Below are 22,823 nucleotides of genomic sequence, written 5' to 3'. Positions count from 1 at the left end.
TATATACTCGCACTTCTTTGCGGGGCGAGAACATCTCCCCTAAGTGAAGTCAGCCCTATGAATAGAGTTTGTGTGATCCCTGTGCAGCAGTCACAGAAAGGGTTCATCTCTGCAGTTTGTCACTCAAATTACCTTGTTGCATTTTTTCTAGAAGTGGATCTGAGAGCTGTTACCCGCAGACCAGCTACAATAATTATCCTGGGATAGTGCACAAGGGCATAGAAGGGAGCGGCTCAAGAAAAGAGAAGTGGAAACAGACAGCAAACTAGGCTGGAGAGAGACCTGAGACAAAGAGATCTGAATTATACGAGAGCCGACCAAGGGGAAACACAAATTATGCAGTCAAGTTTCCCACATTTGGGGAAATCGCAAGAGCAGCACACCCAGAGTGCAATGGGTGAGCCTTGCCCTGGGAGAAGCACCTTCATGATCATAGTATCTCACCTGGCAGGTAAGTAGGAGTTGGGCTAGAGCTGGGTAGGGTCGCTGCTCGGGCAGTTCCCTGTCAAGTGAAGGAGATCCAACTGAGTCAGCACAAGGGAACTCTCGAAAGAAGAACAAGGCTAGAGGAAGATCTGAGACAAAGAAATCTGACTTTTACCAGAGCTGACCAGAGGAAAGCACAAACACAGTCCCCCACTACCACAAATAATGAAGTCGAGTTTCCCACATTTGGGGAAATCACAGGGGTCAGCATACCCAGAATGCAATGAATGAACCTCACCCTGGGATAACAGTCTTCATTACCATGATATCTCCTATGCAAAATAAGTATGATTTGGGATAGGGCTAGGGAGGGCCGCTGCTCAGGCACATCTCTGTCAAGTAAAGAAGATTCAACTGAGGCAGCACAAGGGAACTCTCATCTGGGGACAACAACTGCAGGGAGAACACATATTTTCAGATGAACATGGGAGGGCAGAAGGCTGCCTAATACTGAAGCACCCCCAAACAACAAACCAAATGCAACAACTAGTGCAAGCATTCCTGGGGGAAGGCCTGCAGCAGATGGATTTGCATATGGTGATGTCATCCAAGCAGTGGGTCAAAGTTGGCTTCAACCCTCGTCTGCATATGAAAAGAGAAAAGGGGCGTGCAGGGCATGGCGGCCTTTTGTGGCGCTTGGATGACCCCTAGTTCGCATTAAACACCTCCACCCTCCTTCGGTGTGGGGCTCATGTTGGCTATGCCCCAGCCCCTGAAGCATTCAAGCTGATTTCTTGCAGAAGCTGGGCACTGTAACAGCTCCAGAGCTGCTCTGTATGGCAAGTAAAAGGGTGTGGGCCCTGCAGCACTACCTGTAGTTCGCATTGTGCGTTGGAATGCACAAAGTAAGCAGATGGGAGAAGTCAGGATAGTGCGCAAGGGCATAGAAGGGAGCGGCTCAAGAAAAGAGAAGTGGAAACAGACAGCAAACTAGGCTGGAGAGCTCTTCTGTCTATATTTTGCAAACCTGCTCTTGTCCTCTCCAGCTGCTCCATGTAGATTTGACGTCTGGAAAGGTGCATAACCCACTGACAAGCAGGCACACTCCTGCATGAGTTTTCTCTCTCACTAGCTGGATGATACACAATCATTTGCATGTGCTCCACCTCCGACACACCACCCACCCAACCACCCAGTGACCAGAGCCACCCACAAGCCAACTGGCTCCGTGATTTAATTTGCACAGTGTAGTCATCCAGGCAGCATGTCCTTCTCAATGGAATACAATAATACAACAGTTAATAAGGCTATGGGTGTGGAGTGTAAGAGGGTGAGGGAATCACAAGCCCGAAGCTTTATTGAAAGACAGACACATATAAAGGGAGGATTAATAAATACAAAGATATCCTTTACTATAGAATGTAGTCCAATCCGGTCTTTCAACTCTTCCACAACTTAAAAACGGATAGTGTTCCCAAGCCTTCCATCCTGGAATATCTTCAGTCTCTCGCCAATGAAGAAAACAATCCCTCCAGCAGACTCTTCAACCACGATACAAGATCACAGCCAAAAGGGCGAGAAGCAACTACACTTGCGTTTAACCAAAATAGCTAAAACTTAGTGGAGGAAAGTGCAGTGCACCAAAACATAAGCTGACACAATCATGGAGAATGCGCCAGCATATATGCTCTTCTATCTATATTTTGCAAACCTGCTCTTGTCCCCTCCAGCTGCTCCATGTAGATTTGACGTCTGGCAAGGTGCATAACCCACTGACAAGCAGGCACACTCCTGCATGAGTTTTCACTCTCACTAGCTGGATGATACACATTCATTTGCATGTGCTCCACCTCCGACACACCGCCCACCCAACCACCCAGTCACCAGAGCCACCCACAAGCCAACTGGCTCCGTGACTTTATTTGCACAGTGCAGTCATCCAGGCAGCATGTCCTTCTCAATGGAATAATCTCTGGTTCCATGGAATCTTCCGCATTGGAATGCTGCGGAACAAAAAGGATTTAAACATTCAGCTTGCTAGCATTCAATGTACCTGCGGCTTGGCTCTAGCACATGGGTCTTCATCCTGTGGCCCTCCAGCTGCTGTGAAACTACACATCCCAGCATGCCCTGCCACAGTTTTGCTATTAAGGTATGCTAAAACTGAGGCAGGACATGCTGGGATGTGTAGTTCCACAGCAGCTGGAGGGTCGCAGGTTGAAGACCCATGTTCTAGCATGCCTGTTCTATGATGCATGTTCCGTGATGTCACAATCAGCTTGGAATGGGGTATCTAGCAGGCATTTGCTGACAGTCACTTGAGGTAGACACACATCAGGAGATGCAGCATATCGGAGGTCTTCGATGCCTTTCCAGCAAATGCACACCACCTGCTGCTGGTCTGGACACAAAACAATGCCCACAATCGAAGTCCCAAAATGCCCAACTACAGGATTCATGTAAGTAGTGAATTTAGGAATGAATTTAGAAGTAGGAAATTAAGTTAGTTCACAAGTACATTCAAATTCAGATCTAAAGTCTAGGTAGGCCTCACGTCCTGGCAGCCCCCAGCATTTAAAAATGCCTTGATTAGAGGTAGGGAATTAAATGTAGATAAGAAGTAGACGCAAAATAAGACTCCACAGAGCAGTTATCAGGTGTCTTTATCAATTGTTGCATTTAAAAAATCAAGCAATTAGGGAACACAATGTTGCAACAATGTAACCCTATTTGCAAAATAGTACTAAATAAGTTTGTCGATGTAAGACATTTGCAAAGGCGCAAACAAAACACGCTGGAAAATCTGATCACAAGGTCAATTACGTCCCTGGGTGGGATTGAACCACCAACCTTTTGGTTAATAGCCGAACACACTAACCGATTGCGCCACAGAGACACTTTGCAAAAAGTACATACTGACAAAGGCTAATAAGCATTTATCTTGAACGTTTCCTAGAAAAACTTTAAAAAGTCAATAATCTGGAGAGTTTTTGTAAGATGTTTCTTCCATCAACCAACGAAGAAACACATTGGTACTTTTCCATGATGAGTGAGTGCTTCAGGTTCTCTTGCACTTACATGTGCAGCAGAGTACTGCAATGGAAGCATGCTGGGCCCATAACCCAGAGGTAGGCAGATTGAAACTATCCTCTGCTATATGCATTTTTTTTTGTTAATTAAAGTAATCCAAAACTGGGATTGATATTTTGGTTCTTTTATTTTTACTTAAAGTACAATAACTTTTACCATTTTAATTTGTTTTAATAGTATATTGACAGTATTGTTTTCTTTCAAAAATCCACTTAATTTTCTTTACCCTATTATTAAAATGGTAATTGACAAAAACAAACTACATTGTCACCAGAAGAGCAATACAAAATGTACAAGTGATATATTAAAATCATCTTTCCAGCTTGAATTTCAATGATGCATTGGGGCAACGATTTTGTTAGCAACATCTTCACCCTTAAATAAAGATTTTCTTAATTCCTTACCTGTGTGCTAATTAGATATCACCTTGTTTTCACATTAAACAGACTTCCACATGAGAAAGCAGCAAGGATGCAGTGGCGTTAATGTTTCCTGGTGTCAACCTGTATTATTTCAGTAGACATTGAAATGAGGATGCATCTTGCTGCCTTTCCAATGAAGCAAATTTAATTTAGTAATAGGTGAAAAACCATCCCTACAAAGGTGTTAATCAGAGACTTGGCTTTGTGGACAATTTTCAGAGAACAAATTTGTTAGCATAAAAATAAAGCCAGAAAATGAAGAGCTGTTTAATCACTCAATTGGATTTTTTTGCCAGCATATTTCTTTTTCTCTGCAACCCACTGCTAAATTGTGCTTCCTAGCTGTTTTTATAAAATCACTAAATCAAATCTAACTCTGATTACATCAGAGAAGGCCAGGTACCCTACACCATAAGAGGGGGTTTGAAATTTTGACTTGTCTACTTAAAGATCACCAAAATCTGATAACAAGGTCAATTACGTCCCTGGGTGGGATTGAACCACCTACCTTTTGGTTTATAGCCGTACACACTAACTGATTGCGCCACAGAAATACTTTGCAAAAGTACATACTGACAAAGGCTAATAAGCATTCATCTAAAACGTTTCCTAGAAAAACTTTAAAAAGTCAATAATCTGGAGAGTTTTTGTAAGATGTTTCTTCCATCCACCAACGAAGAAACACATTGGTACTTTCCCATGATGAGTGAGTGCTTCAGGATCTCTTGCACTTACATGTGCAGCAGAGTACTGCAATGGAAGCATGCTGGGCCCATAACCCAGAGGTAGGCAGATTGAAACTATCCTTTGCTATATGCATTTTTTTTTGTTAATTTAAGTAATCAAAACTGGGATTGATATTTTTGCTCTTTTATTTTTACTTAAAGTACAATAACTTTTACCATTTTAATTTGTTTTAATAGTATATTGACAGTATAGTTTTCTTTAAAAAATCCACTTAATTTTCTTTACCCTATTATTAAAAGGGTAATTGACAAAAACAAACTACATTGTCACCAGAAGAGCAATACAAAATGTACAAGTGATATATTAAAATCATCTTTCCAGCTTTAATTTCAATGATGCATTGGGGCAACGATTTTGTGAGAAACATTTTCACCCTTAAATAAAGATTTTCTTAATTCCTTACCTGTGTGCTAATTAGATATCACCTTGTTTTCACATTAAACAGACTTCTACATGAGAAAGCAGCAAGGATGCAGTGGCGTTAATGTTTCCTGGTGTCAACCTGTATTATTTCAGTAGACATTGAAATGAGGATGCATCTTGCTGCCTTTCCAATGAAGCAAGTTTAATTTAGTAATAGGTGAAAAACCATCCCTACAAAGGTGTTAATCAGAGACTTGGCTTTGTGGACACTTTTCAGAGAACAAATTTGTTAGCATAAAAATAAAGCCAGAAAATGAAGAGCTGTTTAATCACTCAATTGGATTTTTTTTGCCAGCATATTTCTTTTTCTCTGCAACCCACTGCTAAATTGTGCTTCCTAGCTGTTTTTATTAAATCACTGAATCAAATCTAACTCTGATTACATCAGAAAAGGCCAGGTACCCTACACCATAACAGGGGGTTTGAAATTTTGACTTGTCTACTTAAAGATCACCAAAATCTGATAACAAGGTCAATTACGTCCCTGGGTGGGATTGAACCACCAACCTTTTGGTTAGTAGCCGGACACACTAACCGATTGCGCCACAGAGACACTTCGCAAAAAGTACATACTGACAAAGGCTAATAAGCATACATCTAGAACGTTTCCTAGAAAAACTTTAAAAAGTCAATAATCTGGAGAGTTTTTGTAAGATGTTTCTTCCATCAACCAATGAAGAAACACATTGGTACTTTCCCATGATGAGTGAGTGCTTCAGGATCTCTTGCACTTACATGTGCAGCAGAGTACTGCAATGGAAGCATGCTGGGCCCATAACCCAGAGGTAGGCAGATTGAAACTATCCTTTGCTATATGCATTTTTTTTGTTAATTTAAGTAATCAAAACTGGGATTGATATTTTTGCTCTTTTATTTTTACTTAAAGTACAATAACTTTTACTCTTGTCAATCTTCTTGTGATCTCCGGACCGTCGCACCTACGCATTGTGGCGCATACGCATGTGCAGTGCAGACCTGATTGCCCGCTGGGTGAAAATAAATTGAAGCGATCTGGTCTGAATAAGCCCCAATGTCTATTCACGGGAGACAGAGGGGCTGGGGCATGGTCAGCAGCTCACAGAGCACCTATAATGACAAAAATGGGAGACATGGCTCATGATCGCGATATACCTGCGAAGGTATGCCCTCTATTGATTGACAGGCAGAGGCATTCGCATTTTCTGCGGGGCACCCGGAGAAAATGTAGGCACATGCACAGGATGGACCCTGCGTATATGCCCCCATCCTCTTCATAGTTTTTGGGGTTGGAACGAGCAGTGTGAAAACATCAATCGATGGGGGTAATTCCAAGTTGATCGCAGCAGGAATTTTGTTAGCAGTTGGGCAAAACCATGTGCACTGCATTTACGAACAGATGATTTTTTATATAAATTTTAAAATGTTAGTAAATGTGTGTTTTTTTCAACCTGGAAGCCCAACATCGATTAAGATCGATCTTAAATAGACCCCTGGGTTTTAAGGATAACCATGGTTGAGTCCAATGGTTAATTCACATTGACCGAAGTTCTAATTAAGTAGTGATGTGCACCGGAAATTTTTCGGGTTTTGGTTTTGGGTTCGGTTCCGCGGCCGTGTTTTGGGTTCGGACGCGTTTTGGCAAAACCTCACCGAAATTTTTTTGTTGGATTCGGGTGTGTTTTGGATTCGGGTGTTTTTTTCAAAAAACCCTAAAAAACAGCTTAAATCATAGAATTTGAGGGTCATTTTGATCCCATAGTATTATTAACCTCAATAACCATAACTTGCACTCATTTTCAGTCTTTTTTGAACACCTCACACCTCACAATATTATTTTAATATGGTATTTGGTACCGGGGACACAGTACCTCAATCAAGTCTATAGTTGGCTCTGAAATCAGCATTAAACTGGATCCACACTTAGATTATCTGTCCAATTTTTTTTTCTAGTTGAAACAAAATTATGCTAATATGTGGCAGCAAATGACAATTGACCATTTGCTCCCAAACACTGGAAAACATCCAAAAATGGTCATTTAGATAAATTGGTTAAATCCATTTCATTTAGCTAATTTATCCAAACTACCTTTATTGTATCTTTGTGGGTGAATGATGTGTGGGTCAGTGTTGAGGGTGGTGGAGGAGATGGGTAATAGGCACAGCAGGGTGTGGACAGTCAAATAGTGTGCTTAGAGGTGCAGATAAATAGGGATATCTAATAATTCACCCACTATTCTATAGAATTATTAGATATCCCTATTTATCTGCATTACTCACCTAACACTCAGCATTTATCTACATGCTGATGCTATTCATAGCACTTAGCTTGCAAGTATTTTACCCATAAGGAGACACATTAGATGTTCCCTCTCTTTTCATTAAAGACGTCCCCAGCAACCATACTGTACTATACTACAACAGGAATAATTACTGTGGGGGATTATACCATTTGATCTGGAATAAAGGGAAAATATTGTGGAAAGAGTGCTGTAAGTGTATGATATGTAGAACTATTGCCAGGTTCTGACATTTGTCAAGTGAATTACTAATATACATTCAACTAATATTACATAGTGTCCAGTAATTCAGTATCAGACTAATTGATATAGTCAATTTGGATCAATAATAAAGACACAACACAGGTAGCGAACCTTGATATTAATAAATGTATTTCCATTTATTATATATGGTAATTACATTATACAAACTTATTGTACTTTATTTCGTGTTTAGACAATTTTAACAAATTTATTAAAAGTTAATTTTTAAATCATCATTTGTGCGCCAGCAAAAGAGACATTCTTTTCTCTTCTCCTTTCCTGCATAACATTACTTGTCTCTGGTAGCACCCCCGAACGTCCTACAATTAATATTTAATATAACTGATGGACATTTATTGGGGCCTCTTCATACAAATATTTAGAATTTAATAGCTGGTGCAGAACACATCCCCTTCCCCCCATTCCCTGTATATCTGGATTCACCAAGGAAATGCTGATACTGACTCCAAGAAGAAAGGGAGTCTCTTCCCTATGAAGGTGAAGCCTTGTTTGGCGACGGCCTAGTTAATTTGATCTCGGCAGCTCCCGCAGGTAAGTCAACCTTCTTGCACTATGTTCCCTCTCAACGGATAAAGACGCATCATTATCTGATGCAGTCATTTCGGCCCAATAGATATGCAAGAAGTTAAGATTCCCCTTTCTTTGCAGGTAGAGGAAGGAGAAGAGGGAAGAGGTCTGTAGCCTCTTCAAGATTGCAGGAGCAGAGATTGTCCTCTGCTTCTGCCAAATCCACTGCATGACGCTAGGGCTTTCTACCTAAAGAAATTCAATTTCAAGATGGAATCTCTCACGGTAGTGATCTCCAGTCCGGAGGAAGGAGATTTCATGGTTTTGGTAAACTTAAAGGATGCCTACTTACATGTTCCCATTTAGCCACTGCATCAAGCTACCTGAGGTTTGCAATTCAGGATTGTCATTACTAATTTCAGATGTTGCCATTTGGTCTGTCCACGTTTCCGAGGATTTTCACCAGGGTGATGGCGGAAATGATGGTTCTCCTTCGCAAGCAAGGAGTCACAATTATCCCGTACTTGGATGTTCTCCTGATAAAGGCGAGATCCAGGGACCAGTTGGTGCAAAACATTGCACTCTCCCTGACAGTTCTTCAACAACATGGTTGGCTCCTAAACTTGCCAAAATCGCAGTTGGTCCCAATGACGCGGTTGTTGTTTTTGGGAGTGATACTGGACACAGAAGAGGTTTTCCTCCAGTGGAAAGGCTATGGAGATCCAGAGTCTGGTCAAACAAATTCTGAAACCAGCAAGAGTGTTAATCCATCAATGCATTCGGTTGCTGGGGAAAATGGTTTTGGCCTACGAGGCCATTCAGTTTGGCAGGTTCCATGCTAGAGTGTTCCAGTGGGACCTGTTGGACAAGTGGTCCGGATCCCACCTACACATGCACCGGAGGATAATCCTGTCTTCCAAGACCAGAATCTCACTCCATTGGTGGCTGCACAGTTCTCACCTCCTAGAGGGGCGATGGTTCGGGATCCAGGACTGGATCCTAGGGACCACGGATGCAACCCTTTCGAGGTGGGGAGCAGTCACACAGGGGGAAAACGTCCAAGGAAGATGGTCAAGTCAGGAAAGTTGTCTCCACATAAATGTTCTGGAGTTAAGGGCCATTTAATAACAGCAGACACAGTACACACTGGGACGGGTGCCCAGCATCCTCTACGGACTAAGAGAAAAGGATTTACCGGTAGGTATTAAAATTCTAGTTTCTCTAATGTCCTAGAGTATGCTGGGGACTCCGTAAGGACCATGGGGATAGACGGGCTCCGCAGGAGACATGGGCACTTTAAGAAAGACTTTAGTTCTGGGTGTGCACTGGCTCCTCCCTCTATGCCCCTCCTCCATACCTCAGTTTGATACTGTGCCCAGTTGAGACTGGGTGCTTTTCAGGAGCTCTCCTGAGCTTTCTGACAGAAAGTATTTTGTTAGGTTTTTAATTTTCAGGGAGCACTGCTGGCAACAGACTCCCTGCATCGAGGGACTGAGGGGAGAGAAGCAGCCCTACTCGCTGAGTTGCAAGGTCCTGCTTCTTAGGCTACTGGACACCATTAGCTCCAGAGAGATTGGTACGCAGGATCTCACCCTCGCCGTCCGTCCCAGAGCCGCGCCGCTGTCCCCCTCGCAGATTCAGAAGATAGAAGCCGGGTGAGTATGAGAAGAAAAGAAGACTTCAGAGGCGGCAGAAGAGTTCATGATCTTCACTGAGGTAACGCACAGCACTGCAGCTGTGCACCATTGCTCCCATACACCTCACATACTCCGGTCACTGTAAGGGTGCAGGGCGCAGGGGGGGCGCCCTGGGCAGCAATATAAACCTCTTTTTGGCAAAAATATAACATATATACAGCTGGGCACTGTATATGTATGAGCCCCTGCCAATTTTACAGTTTAAGCGGGACAGAAGCCCGCCGCCGAGGGGGCGGGGCTTCTCCCTCAGCACTCACCAGCGCCATTTTTTCTCCACAGCACCGCTGAGAGGAAGCTGCCCGGACTCTCCCCTGCTTATACCATGGTAGACAAGAGGGTTGAAAAGAGAGGGGGGGCACATAATTCGGCGCAAATGACATACAGCAGCGCTACTGGACAAACATTAAGTTACTGTGTTATTTCTGGGTTATATAGCGCTGGGGTGTGTGCTGGCATACTCTCTCTCTCTGTCTCTCCAATGGGCCTTGTGGGGAAACTGTCTTCAGAAAAAGCATTCCCTGTGTGTGTGGTGTGTCGGTACACGTGTGTCGACATGTCTGAGGAAGAAGGCTATATTAGAGAGGAGCGGGAGCAAATGAATGTGGTGTCTCCGCCGACACCTGATTGGATGGATATGTGGAATGTTTTAAATGCTAGTGTAAACTCATTGCACAAAAGATTAGACAAGGCTGAAGCTTTGGGACAGTCAGGGACTCAACCCATGCCTGATCCTATGTCGCAGGGACTGTCAGGGTCTCATAAGTGCCCACTATCCCAGATTGTTGACACAGATACCGACACGGATTCTGACTCCAGTGTCGATTACGTTGATGCAAAGTTACAGCCAAAATTGGCAAAATCCATTCGATATAGGATTATGGTAATAAAAGATGTTTTGCACATCACAGAGGAACCCCCTGTCCCTGACAAGAGGGTACATATGTACAAGGGAAAGAAGCCTGAGGTAACCTTTCCCCCCTCACACGAGCTGAACGAGTTATGTGAAAAAGCTTGGGAATCTCCAGATAAAAGACTGCAGATTTCCAAAAGGATTCTTATGGCGTATCCTTTCCCATCAATGGATAGGTTAAGATGGGAATCCTCCCCTAGGGTGGACAAAGCATTAACACGCTTATCCAAGAAGGTAGCCCTCCCGTCCCAGGATACGGCTACCCTCAAAGAGTCTGCTGACCGCAAACAGGAGATAACCCTGAAGGAACGGGTCTTTTAACAGTAGTCACTTCCACTAACTGTAGGGGTACCCACTACCTATATTGCACTAGGTAAGCTCATTAGTTCTTTTGGTTTCCAATATCATCTCTATGCTGATGACACTCAAATCTATCTTTCCTCTCCAGACCTCTCCCCTACTCTCCTCACTCGTATCTCCAACTGTCTCTCTGCTATCTCTTCCTGGATGTCCCAGGGCTTTCTTAAACTTAACATGTCTAAGATCGAGCTGATCATCTTCCCTCCCTCCCGCATAACCTCACCTCCTACAATCTCATTATCTATTGATGGCACTACTATCTCCTCTACCCCCCAAGTGCGCTGTCTTGGAGTAATCCTTGACTCCTCCCTCTCCTTCAAACCACACATTCAGCACCTCTTACAAACCTGCCGTTTTCATCTAAAAAATATTTCCAGGATCAGACCCTTTCTGACCCAGGATGCTACTAAGACTCTTATCCACTCACTGGTCATCTCCAGACTGGACTACTGTAAATCTCCTCCTGACTGGCATTCCTGACAAATACCTCTCTCCACTCCAATCTATCGTCAATGCTGCTGCCCGGCTAATTTTCCTCACCAAATGCACTACGTCCACCTCTCCTCTCTTACTAGTCCTTCCCTGGCTCCCCTTCCCTTTCAGAATCCATTTCAAGCTTCTCACACTTGCTTACAAAGCCCTTAACCACTCCTCTCCCATCTACATCTCTGATCTTATCTCGCTTTACACTCCCACCCGTCCTCTTCGCTCTGCTAATGCACGCCGACTCTCCTGCCTACGGATTACTTCCTCCCACTCCTACCTCCAAGATTTTTCACGTGCTGCACCACTTCTCTGGAATTCCCTACCTCTCCCCCTCAGACTCTCCACCTCTCTACAAAACTTCAAATGGGCTCTCAAGACCCACTTCTTCACCAAACCCAGCCAAATCTCATCCTAAACCTCTGTTCCACGCTCTCTATGTACCCCATCTGTCTCACCCCTGTCTGTCTACCCCTCCCCTTTAGAATGTAAGCTCTCACGAGCAGGGCCCTCTACCCTCATGTGCTTACTCTTTTCTTACTTTAATAATCTTCAGCTGCACCAAATCCAGCAGTCTTCTGCCACCTGATACTTATTCCAGTGTCATCTGCTGATGTAGCTATGTTTATTTACCCTGTACTTGTCCTATATTGTCATCAACTGTAAGTTGCTGTTTTCCTGTTTGATTATTTGTTTATGTACTCTTTAATTGGGTGCTGCGGAACCCTTGTGGCGCCATATAAATAAAGGATAATAATAATAATAATAATAAATAATATAATATATAGCAGTACGGTACAGTAGGCCACTGCTCTACCTACCTCTGTGTCGTCAAGTATACTATCCATCCATACCTGTGGTGCATTTTAGAAAAAAAACATATCTCAGCAGAGCAATCTATAAATCCATCATTTTTCAGACAGCAACAGTGGGTATTGTAATAGTCACCCAATCCATCACTTTTATAGGGTTACATGCATCCACATGCTACAGCCTGTCTCAATAATTTTACTGTCACGGTGTGTGTGTTTGTGTTTTTATTTGGGTATTTTTTTGTTGTTGTAGAACTACAGGTACCAGCGAGCCCGTTATTTCCCCGCCTGCTGGTACTTGAGGTTCTCCAAGTACCAGCAAGTGGGGGAGGCTTGCTGGGCCTTGTACTTCCACAACAAAAAAACAATATTCTTTTTTTACACTTATGGCTATCAGCCCGGCACCCACCACCCAGGGGTGCTGGGGACAGCCTCGGGCTTCACCCCTGGCCCTTGGGTGCCTCGAGGGGAGGAACCTCTTGATTTAAGGGGTCCCCACTCCTCCAGGGAACCCCGGCCAGGGGTGACTAGTTGGAGGGGTAATGCCAGGGCCGCAGGGACCTACATAAAAGTGTCCCCCGGCTGTGGCATTATCTCTCTGGCTAGTGGAGCCCGGTGCTAGTTTTAAAAATATGGGGGACCCCTACATCTTTTGTCCCACGTATTTTTGGAACCAGGACCCGTCTAAGAGCCCGGTGCTGGTTGTCTAAATACGGGGAACCTCTGTCCATTTTTTCCCCCAGTATTTAAATAACCAGGACCGGCTCAAAGAGGCTGGTTATACTAAGGAGGGGGGACCTCACACATTTTTTTTTAACCCATTCAGACCCTTCTCCTTTAAGTTAATGGAAGCCCTGGACAACAAAATTGCATTCATGTCCTCCTCCCTCACCCTTCCCAGTCCCAAACACTCATTTTTTTTTCTTTAAAAATTTATAATATATCACAAGAACAATGAGCAGGGCATTGGCGGCATCGGACTGAGATAGAAATTAGTGGTGGAGGGCTGGGTCAGTTGATTGTGGGAGAGTTTGTAAGCCATTGGCGGTGGCAGTGGGTATCGGCTCAGAGGCAGTAGCGGGCATTGGCTAAGGGTCATCGGCAGGATTCAGCGGACATTATGGCTGTAGTGCCTCACTAGCCACTGACCTCACCGCACGCCACTGTGGGACAGATGTAACATGCAGAGAGAGGTAGATTTTGGGAGAAGGAATGTCCTAGCATAACTGTTAATTGCAGTGTAATACTGTAATTCAACTGTGCAGCATTTGTGGCTAAATGTCAAAGAAGCCAGTATTTACCCTGCATGCAAAACAATAAATGTATTTGCACATACCTCCCAACTAACCCAATTTTTGCAGGACAGTCACTTTTTTGGGGAATGTCCAGCTAACCCAAACAACCCCCCCCCAGTGTCCCATAGTCATTGGGAAGGGGGGGGGGGGTGGAAGGCTCCCTGTAGCTTGTTGCTCTGCAAATATGCACATTGTGGGTAATTCAGACCTGATCGCTAGGGTGTGTTTTTTGCATCCCTGTGCTCAGGTAGTTGACGCCTACAGCGGAAGGGAAAATTTGCTGTGCAGGTGTGTGATCACATGTGCACAAGAGCTGCACAGCTCAGCACTTACTCAGCCATTGAGGTGACGTCACAAATCCTCCCACAAAACGCCGGGTCCCTCCAGTGTTTTTCCGGACACTCCCTAGAAACATTCAGTTGCCACCCACACAAACACCCTCTTCTTCTCAATCTTCTTGTGATCTCCGGACCGTCGCACCTACGCATTGTGGCGCATACGCATGTGCAGTGCAGACCTGATTGCCCGCTGGGTGAAAATAAATTGAAGCGATCTGGTCTGAATAAGCCACAATGTCTATTCACGGGAGACAGAGGGGCTAGGGCATGGTCAGCAGCTCACAGAGCACCTATAATGACAAAAATGGGAGACATGGCTCAGGATCGCGATATACCTGCGAAGGTACGCCCTCTACTGATTGACAGGCAGAGGCATTCGCATTTTCTGCGGGGCACCCAGAGAAAATGTAGGCACATGCACAGGATGGACCCTGCGTATATGCCCCCATCCTCTTCATAGTTTTTGCGGTTGGAACGAGCAGTGTGAAAACATCAATCGATGGGGGTAATTCCAAGTTGATCGCAGCAGGAATTTTGTTAGCAGTTGGGCAAAACCATGTGTACTGCAGGGGAGGCAGATATAACATGTGCTGAAAGAGTTAGATTTGGGTGAGTTAATTTGTTTCTGTGCACGGTAAATACTGACTGCTTTATTTTTACACTGCAAATCAGATTGCAGATTGAACACACCACACCCAAATCTAACTCTGGTGGTCATTCCGAGTTGTTCGCTCGGTAATTTTCTTCGCATCGCAGCGATTTTCCGATTATTGCGCATGCGCAATGTTCGCACTGCGACTGCGCCAAGTAAATTTGCTATACAGTTAGAAATTTTACTCACGGCATTACGAGGTTTTTTCTTCGTTCTGGTGATCGGAGTGTGATTGACAGGAAGTGGGTGTTTCTGGGCGGAAACTGGTCATTTTATGGGCGTGTGGGAAAAAACGCTACCGTTTCTGGGAAAAACGCGGGAGTGGCTGGAGAAACGGAGGAGTGTCTGGGCGAACGCTGGGTGTGTTTGTGACGTCAAACCAGGAACGACAAGCACTGAACTGATCGCACTGGCAGAGTAAGTCTCGAGCTATTCAGAAACTGCACAGAGATGTCTTTTCGCAATATTGCGAATCTTTCGTTCGCAATTTTAAGATGCTAAGATTCACTCCCAGTAGGCGGCGGCTTAGCGTGTGCAATGATGCTAAAAGCAGCTTGCGAGTGATCAACTCGGAATGAGGGCCTCTCTCTGCACATGTTAAATCTGCCTTCCCTGCAGTGCACATGGGGGGTAATTCTGAGTTGATCGCAGCAGGATTTTTGTTAGCAGTTGGGCAAAACCATGTACACTGCATTTACGAACAGATGATTTTTTATATAAATTTTAAAATGTTAGTAAATGTGTGTGTTTTTTTCAACCTGGAAGCCCAACATCGATTAAGATCGATCTTAAATAGACCCCTGGGTTTTAAGGATAACCATGGTTGAGTCCAATGGTTAATTCACATTGACCGAAGTTCTAATTAAGTAGTGATGTGCACCGGAAATTTTTCGGGTTTTGTGTTTTGGTTTTAGGTTCGGTTCCGCGGCCGTGTTTTGGGTTCGGACGCGTTTTGGCAAAACCTCACCGAAATTTTTTTGTCGGATTCGGGTGTGTTTTGGATTCGGGTGTTTTTTTCAAAAAACCCTAAAAAACAGCTTAAATCATAGAATTTGGGGGTCATTTTGATCCCATAGTATTATTAACCTCAATAACCATAATTTCCACTCATTTTCAGTCTTTTTTGAACACCTCACACCTCACAATATTATTTTAATTGGTATTTGGTACCGAGGACACAGTACCTCAATCAAGTCTATAGTTGGCTCTGAAATCAGCATTAAACTGGATCCACACTTAGATTATCTGTCCATTTATTTTTTCTAGTTGAAACAAAATTATGCTAATATGTGGCAGCAAATGACAATTGACCATTTGCTCCCAAACACTGGAAAACATCCAAAAATGGTCATTTAGATAAATTGGTTAAATCCATTTCATTTAGCTAATTTATCCAAACTACCTTTATTGTATCTTTGTGGGTGAATGATGTGTGGGTCAGTGTTGAGGGTGGTGGAGGAGATGGGTAATAGGCACAGCAGGGTGTGGACAGTCAAATAGTGTGCTTAGAGGTGCAGATAAATAGGGATATCTAATAATTCACCCACTATTCTATAGAATTATTAGATATCCCTATTTATCTGCATTACTCACCTAACACTCAGCATTTATCTACATGCTGATGCTATTCATAGCACTTAGCTTGCAAGTATTTTACCCATAAGGAGACACATTAGATGTTCCCTCTCTTTTCATTAAAGACGTCCCCAGCAACCATACTGTACTATACTGTAACAGGAATAATTACTGTGGGGGATTATACCATTTGATCTGGAATAAAGGGAAAATATTGTGGAAAGAGTGCTGTAAGTGTATGATATGTAGAACTATTGCCAAGTTCTGACATTTGTCAAGTGAATTACTAATATACATTCAACTAATATTACATAGTGTCCAGTAATTCAGTATCAGACTAATTGATATAGTCAGTTTGGATCAATAATAAAGACACAACACAGGTAGCGAACCTTGATATTAATAAATGTATTTCCATTTATTATATATGATAATTACATTATACAAACTTATTGTACTTTATTTCGTGTTTAGACAATTTTAACGAATTTATTAAAAGTTAATTTTTAAATCATCATTTGTGCACCAGCAAAAGAGACATTCTTTTCTCTTCTCCTTTCCTGCATAACATTACTTGTCTCTGGTAGCACCCCCGAACGTCCTACAATTAATATTTAATATAACTGATGGACATTTATTGGGGCCTCTTCATACAAATATTTAGAATTTAATAGCTGGTGCAGAACACATCCCCTTCCCCCCATTACCTGTATATCTGGATTCACCAAGGAAATGCTGATGCTGACTCCAAGAAGAAAGGGAGTCTCTTCCCTATGAAGGGTGAAGCCTTGTTTGGCGCCGGCCTAGTTAATTTGATCTCGGCAGCTCCCGCAGGTAAGTCAACCTTCTTGCACTATGTTCCCTCTCAACGGATAAAGACGCATCATTATCTGATGCAGTCATTTCGGCCCAATAGATATGCAAGAAGTTAAGATTCCCCTTTCTTTGCAGGTAGAGGAAGGAGAAGAGGGAAGAGGTCTGTAGCCTCTTCAAGATTGCAGGAGCAGAGATTGTCCTCTGCTTCTGCCAAATCCACTGCATGACGCTAGGGCTTTCTTGCAGGTGCCCGCACCAGTGGGGGCACGTCTAAAACTCTTCAGTCAGTTCTGGATTCATTCGGACATGGACTCATGGGTTTTACAAATAGTGTCCCAAGGGTACAAACTGGGGTTTCAAGAGGTTCCCCCTCACCGATTGTTCAAATCAGCCTTAGTCAGCAGGGAGAAGGTTTTTATTCAAGCCTCTTCGTGGTCCCGAAGCCGGACGGCTCAGTCAGACCAATCTGAAATCTGAAATCCCTCAATTTCTACCTAAAGAAATTCAATTTCAAGATGGAATCTCTCACGGTAGTGATCTCCAGTCCGGAGGAAGGAGATTTCATGGTTTTGGTAAACTTAAAGGATGCCTACTTACATGTTCCCATTTAGCCACTGCATCAAGCTACCTGAGGTTTGCAATTCAGGATTGTCATTACTAATTTCAGACGTTGCCATTTGGTCTGTCCACGGCTCCGAGGATTTTCACCAGGGTGATGGCGGAAATGATGGTTCTCCTTCGCAAACAAGGAGTCACAATTATCCCGTACTTGGATGTTCTCCTGATAAAGGCGAGATCCAGGGACCAGTTGGTGCAAAACATTGCACTCTCCCTGACAGTTCTTCAACAACATGGTTGGCTCCTAAACTTGCCAAAATCGCAGTTGGTCCCAATGACGCGGTTGTTGTTTTTGGGAGTGATACTGGACACAGAAGAGGTTTTCCTCCAGTGGAAAGGCTATGGAGATCCAGAGTCTGGTCAAACAAATTCTGAAACCAGCAAGAGTGTTAATCCATCAATGCATTCGGTTGCTGGGGAAGATGGTTGCGGCCTACGAGGCCATTCAGTTTGGCAGGTTCCATGCCAGAGTGTTCCAGTGGGACCTGTTGGACAAGTGGTCCGGATCCCACCTACACATGCACCGGAGGATAATCCTGTCTTCCAAGACCAGAATCTCACTCCATTGGTGGCTGCACAGTTCTCACCTCCTAGAGGGGCGATGGTTCGGGATCCAGGACTGGATCCTAGGGACCACGGATGCAACCCTTTCGAGGTGGGGAGCAGTCACACAGGGGGAAAACGTCCAAGGAAGATGGTCAAGTCAGGAAAGTTGTCTCCACTTAAATATTCTGGAGTTAAGGGCCATTTAATAACAGCAGACACAGTACACACTGGGACGGGTGCCCAGCATCCTCTACGGACTAAGAGAAAAGGATTTACTGGTAGGTATTAAAATTCTAGTTTCTCTAATGTCCTAGAGTATGCTTGGGACTCCGTAAGGACCATGGGGATAGCAGGAGACATGGGCACTTTAAGAAAGACTTTAGTTCTGGGTGTGCACTGGCTCCTCCCTCTATGCCCCTCCTCCATACCTCAGTTTGATACTGTGCCCAGTGGAGACTGGGTGCTTTTCAGGAGCTCTCCTGAGCTTTCTGACAGAAAGTATTTTGTTAGGTTTTTAATTTTCAGGGAGCACTGCTGGCAACAGACTCCCTGCATCGAGGGACTGAGGGGAGAGAAGCAGCCCTACTCTCTGAGTTGCAAGGTCCTGCTTCTTAGGCTACTGGACACCATTAGCTCCAGAGGGATTGGTACGCAGGATCTCACCCTCGCCGTCCATCCCAGAGCCGCGCCGCCGTCCCCCTCGCAGATTCAGAAGATAGAAGCCGGGTGAGTATGAGAAGAAAAGAAGACTTCAGAGGCGGCAGAAGAGTTCATGATCTTCACTGAGGTAATGCACAGCACTGCAGCTGTGCACCATTGATCCCATACACCTCACATACTCCGGTCACTGTAAGGGTGCAGGGCGCAGGGGGGGCGCCCTGGGCAGCAATATAAACCTCTTTTTGGCAAAAATATAACATATATATATATATACAGCTGGGCACTGTATATGTATGAGCCCCTGCCAATTTTACAGTTTAAGCGGGACAGAAGCCCGCAACCGAGGGGGCGGGGCTTCTCCCTCAGCACTCACCAGCGCCATTTTTTCTCCACAGCACCGCTGAGAGGAAGTTTCCCGGACTCACCCCTGCTTATACCACGGTAGACAAGAGGGTTGAAAAGAGAGGGGGGGCACATAATTAGGCGCAAATTACATACAGCAGCGCTACTGGACAAACATTAAGTTACTGTGTTATTCCTGGGTTATATAGCGCTGGGGTGTGTGCTGGCATACTCTCTCTCTCTGTCTCTCCAATGGGCCTTGTGGGGAAACTGTCTTCAGAAAAAGCATTCCCTGTGTGTGTGGTGTGTCGGTACACGTGTGTCGACATGTCTGAGGAAGAAGGCTATATTAGAGAGGAGCAGGAGCAAATGAATGTGGTGTCTCCGCCGACACCTGATTGGATGGATATGTGGAATGTTTTAAATGCTAGTGTAAACTCATTGCACAAAAGATTAGACAAGGCTGAAGCTTTGGGACAGTCAGGGTCTCAACCCATGCCTGATCCTATGTCGCAGGGACTGTCAGGGTCTCATAAGCGCCCACTATCCCAGATTGTTGACACAGATACCGACACGGATTCTGACTCCAGTGTCGATTACGTTGATGCAAAGTTACAGCCAAAATTGGCAAAATCCATTCGATATAGGATTATGGCAATAAAAGATGTTTTGCACATCACAGAGGAACCCCCTGTCCCTGACAAGAGGGTACATATGTACAAGGGAAAGAAGCCTGAGGTAACCTTTCCCCCCTCACACGAGCTGAACGAGTTATGTGAAAAAGCTTGGGAATCTCCAGATAAAAGACTGCAGATTTCCAAAAAGATTCTTATGGCGTATCCTTTCCCATCAACGGATAGGTTACGATGGGAATCCTCCCCTAGGATGGACAAAGCATTAACACGCACAGCTACAGCTGGAAAATCAAATTTTTTAACTTATGTTCCCTCACAGCATAAGAAAGCTCCGCATTATCAAATGCAGTCCTTTCGGTCACAAAGAAACAAGAAAGTGTGAGGTGCGTCCTTTCTTGCCAGAGGTAGGGGCAGAGGAAAAAAGCTGCACAACACAGCTAGCTCCCAGGAACAGAAGTCCTCCCCGGCCTCTACAAAATCTACTGCATGACGCTGGGGCTCCACTGGCGGAGTCCGGCCCATGTGATGTCATGCAGCCGCTCTGACCACGCCTCCTGTTTCTCCGTTGCCGACCCAATATTGAAACCCTGCCCCCGCACCGCTCCATCTCCGACTTGGAGATGGAGCGGTGACAGGCAGAGGCGATCGCATTATCTGCAGGCGGATGCGTATGCTCTTAGCAATTTTTGCAGTTGGATTGCTTATTGCGATTGCAATCCAACCTGAATCAGGCCCTATTACCTATCACAACGCACTGCGGGTAGTACAAAATGGGGTTAATATAGGAGAAAAACCCCCAGAGCTGTGCTCCTTAACTGTCCCTGGTGGCTAGTGGAGCAGCTGCCCAGTAATCAGTGTCCACGCCAGTGCGCACACGGCCCGCCCCCTACAGCCACGCTGGATCACGGTATAGTGTGGGCACAGAAGCCCCTTACCACCCTTTCATCAGCGGCCTCGTGATCCCGGAGGGCGGTGTGTGTGTGACTGACCTTAGGAAGAAACCGGAGCCTCCGCTGCAGTGACCCAGCAACCGGGGCACGGGAGTATACTGTGCCGCTGGGAGTGATGGAGCTGCAGTAAATATGTCTATTAGACCTAGCCTGCTGCAGCCCTTGTAGATTCTTATTAAAAAAGTTCTTATTTTCTTGTCAAAACTAATAGCTAAGAATAGGATGCCTGAGGCAGCCCCCTGTTAAGTGGCCTGCTACTGAAGGCACCAACTACAAACTGAGCTCCCTGTTCATGGAAGCGAGGTTATAGAGGAGGGGGCGCTGAGTATCTTGGGAACAGTCAAAAGCTTTGAGCTTGTTGGTGCCTCAGATCAAGATCCTACTCTACACCCCAATGTGAATCCTTGTGGAGTCCAGTGTACCCCACAGAAGAAAAAAATGTGTCACAACCATTGGCAGCAACATTAGAATAGCTGCTGATGGGCACAATTGAGAAAGGAAGGGGAGAAAACATTTGAATCCAGCACATATATGTAATTCGAAAATGTAATTTGTACCTTCCTACTTTAAAATGTAATGGATGAACCTCACCCTGTGAGAACTATCTTCATGATCAAGAGATCTCATATGCAAGATAAGTATGTGTTGGGATAGGGCTGTGGAGGGCGGCTGCTCGGGCCCACCCCCGTCAAGTTAAGGAGATTCAACTGAGGAAGCACAAGGGAACTCTCATCTGGGGACAACAACTGCAGGGAGAACACATTTTCAGATGAATGTGGGAGGGCAGAAGGCTGCCTAATACTGAAGCACCCCCAAACAACAAACCAAATGCAACAACTAGTACAAGCATTCCTGGGGGAAGGCCTGCAGCAGATGGATCCAGTAACAGCTCCAGAGTTGCTCTACAAGACAAGTAAAAGGGTGTGAGCCCTGCAGCACCACCTGTACTTTGCATACACACATATATAGGACAGCATCTCTTATATGCCCCAGGGTCAATAAAATAGTATCCTTATCTAGGGTATCAATCCCCTCAGATAAGGTATCCGTCCATGCTGCTACAGCACTACACACCCAGGCCGACGCAATTGCCGGTCTGAGTAAGGTACCCGAATGTGTATAAATGGACTTCAGGGTTATCTCCTGTTTGCGGTCAGCAGACTCTTTGAGGGTAGCCGTATCCTGGGACGGGAGGGCTACCTTCTTGGATAAGCGTGTTAATGCGTTGTCCACCCTAGGAGAGGATTCCCATCTTAACCTATCCATTGATGGGAAAGGATACGCCATAAGAATCCTTTTGGAAATCTGCAGTCTTTTATCTGGAGATTCCCAAGCTTTTTCACATAACTCGTTCAGCTCGTGTGAGGGGGGAATGGTTACCTCATGCTTCTTTCCCTTGTACATATGTACCCTCTTGTCAGGGACAGGGGGTTCCTCTGTGATGTGCAAAACATCTTTTATTGCCATAATCATATATCGAATGGATTTTGCCAATTTTGGCTGTAACTTTGCATCATCGTAATCGACACTGGAGTCAGAATCCGTGTCAGTATCTGTGTCAACAATCTGGGATAGTGGGCGCTTATGAGACCCTGACAGTCCCTGCGACATAGGATCAGGCATGGGTTGAGACCCTGACTGTCCCGAAGCTTCAGCCTTGTCTAATCTTTTGTGCAATGAGTTTACACTAGGGATGTGCACTTGAAATTTTTCGGATTTTGTGTTTTGGTTTTGGGTTCGGTTCCGCGGCCGTGTTTTGGGTTCGGACGCGTTTTGGCAAAACCTCACCGAATTTTTTTTGTCGGATTCGGGTGTGTTTTGGATTCGGGTGATTTTTTCAAAAAACCCTAAAAAACAGCTTAAATCATAGAATTTGGGGGTCATTTTGATCCCAAAGTATTATTAACCTCAAAAACCAAAATTTCCACTCATTTTCAGTCTATTCTGAACAACTCACACCTCACAATATTATTTTTAGT

At 44.6% G+C, this 22,823-nt stretch overlaps 1 non-coding gene and 1 pseudogene across 1 annotated transcript; both read right to left on the bottom strand.

Annotated features, from left to right (window-relative positions):
* Positions 1-316: 316 nt before the first annotated feature.
* LOC135015564 (U1 spliceosomal RNA) lies at positions 317-459 on the bottom strand (annotated as a pseudogene).
* Positions 460-611: 152 nt separating this feature from the next.
* LOC135015550 (U1 spliceosomal RNA) lies at positions 612-775 on the bottom strand. The gene has a single exon (XR_010213777.1). It is a non-coding gene; the product is annotated as a U1 spliceosomal RNA (small nuclear RNA).
* Positions 776-22,823: the final 22,048 nt, after the last annotated feature.

This window comes from Pseudophryne corroboree, unplaced genomic scaffold (assembly GCF_028390025.1).
Source record: "Pseudophryne corroboree isolate aPseCor3 unplaced genomic scaffold, aPseCor3.hap2 scaffold_296, whole genome shotgun sequence".
NCBI lineage: Eukaryota > Metazoa > Chordata > Amphibia > Anura > Myobatrachidae > Pseudophryne > Pseudophryne corroboree.
This window is presented reverse-complemented; position numbering and strand designations above follow the sequence as displayed.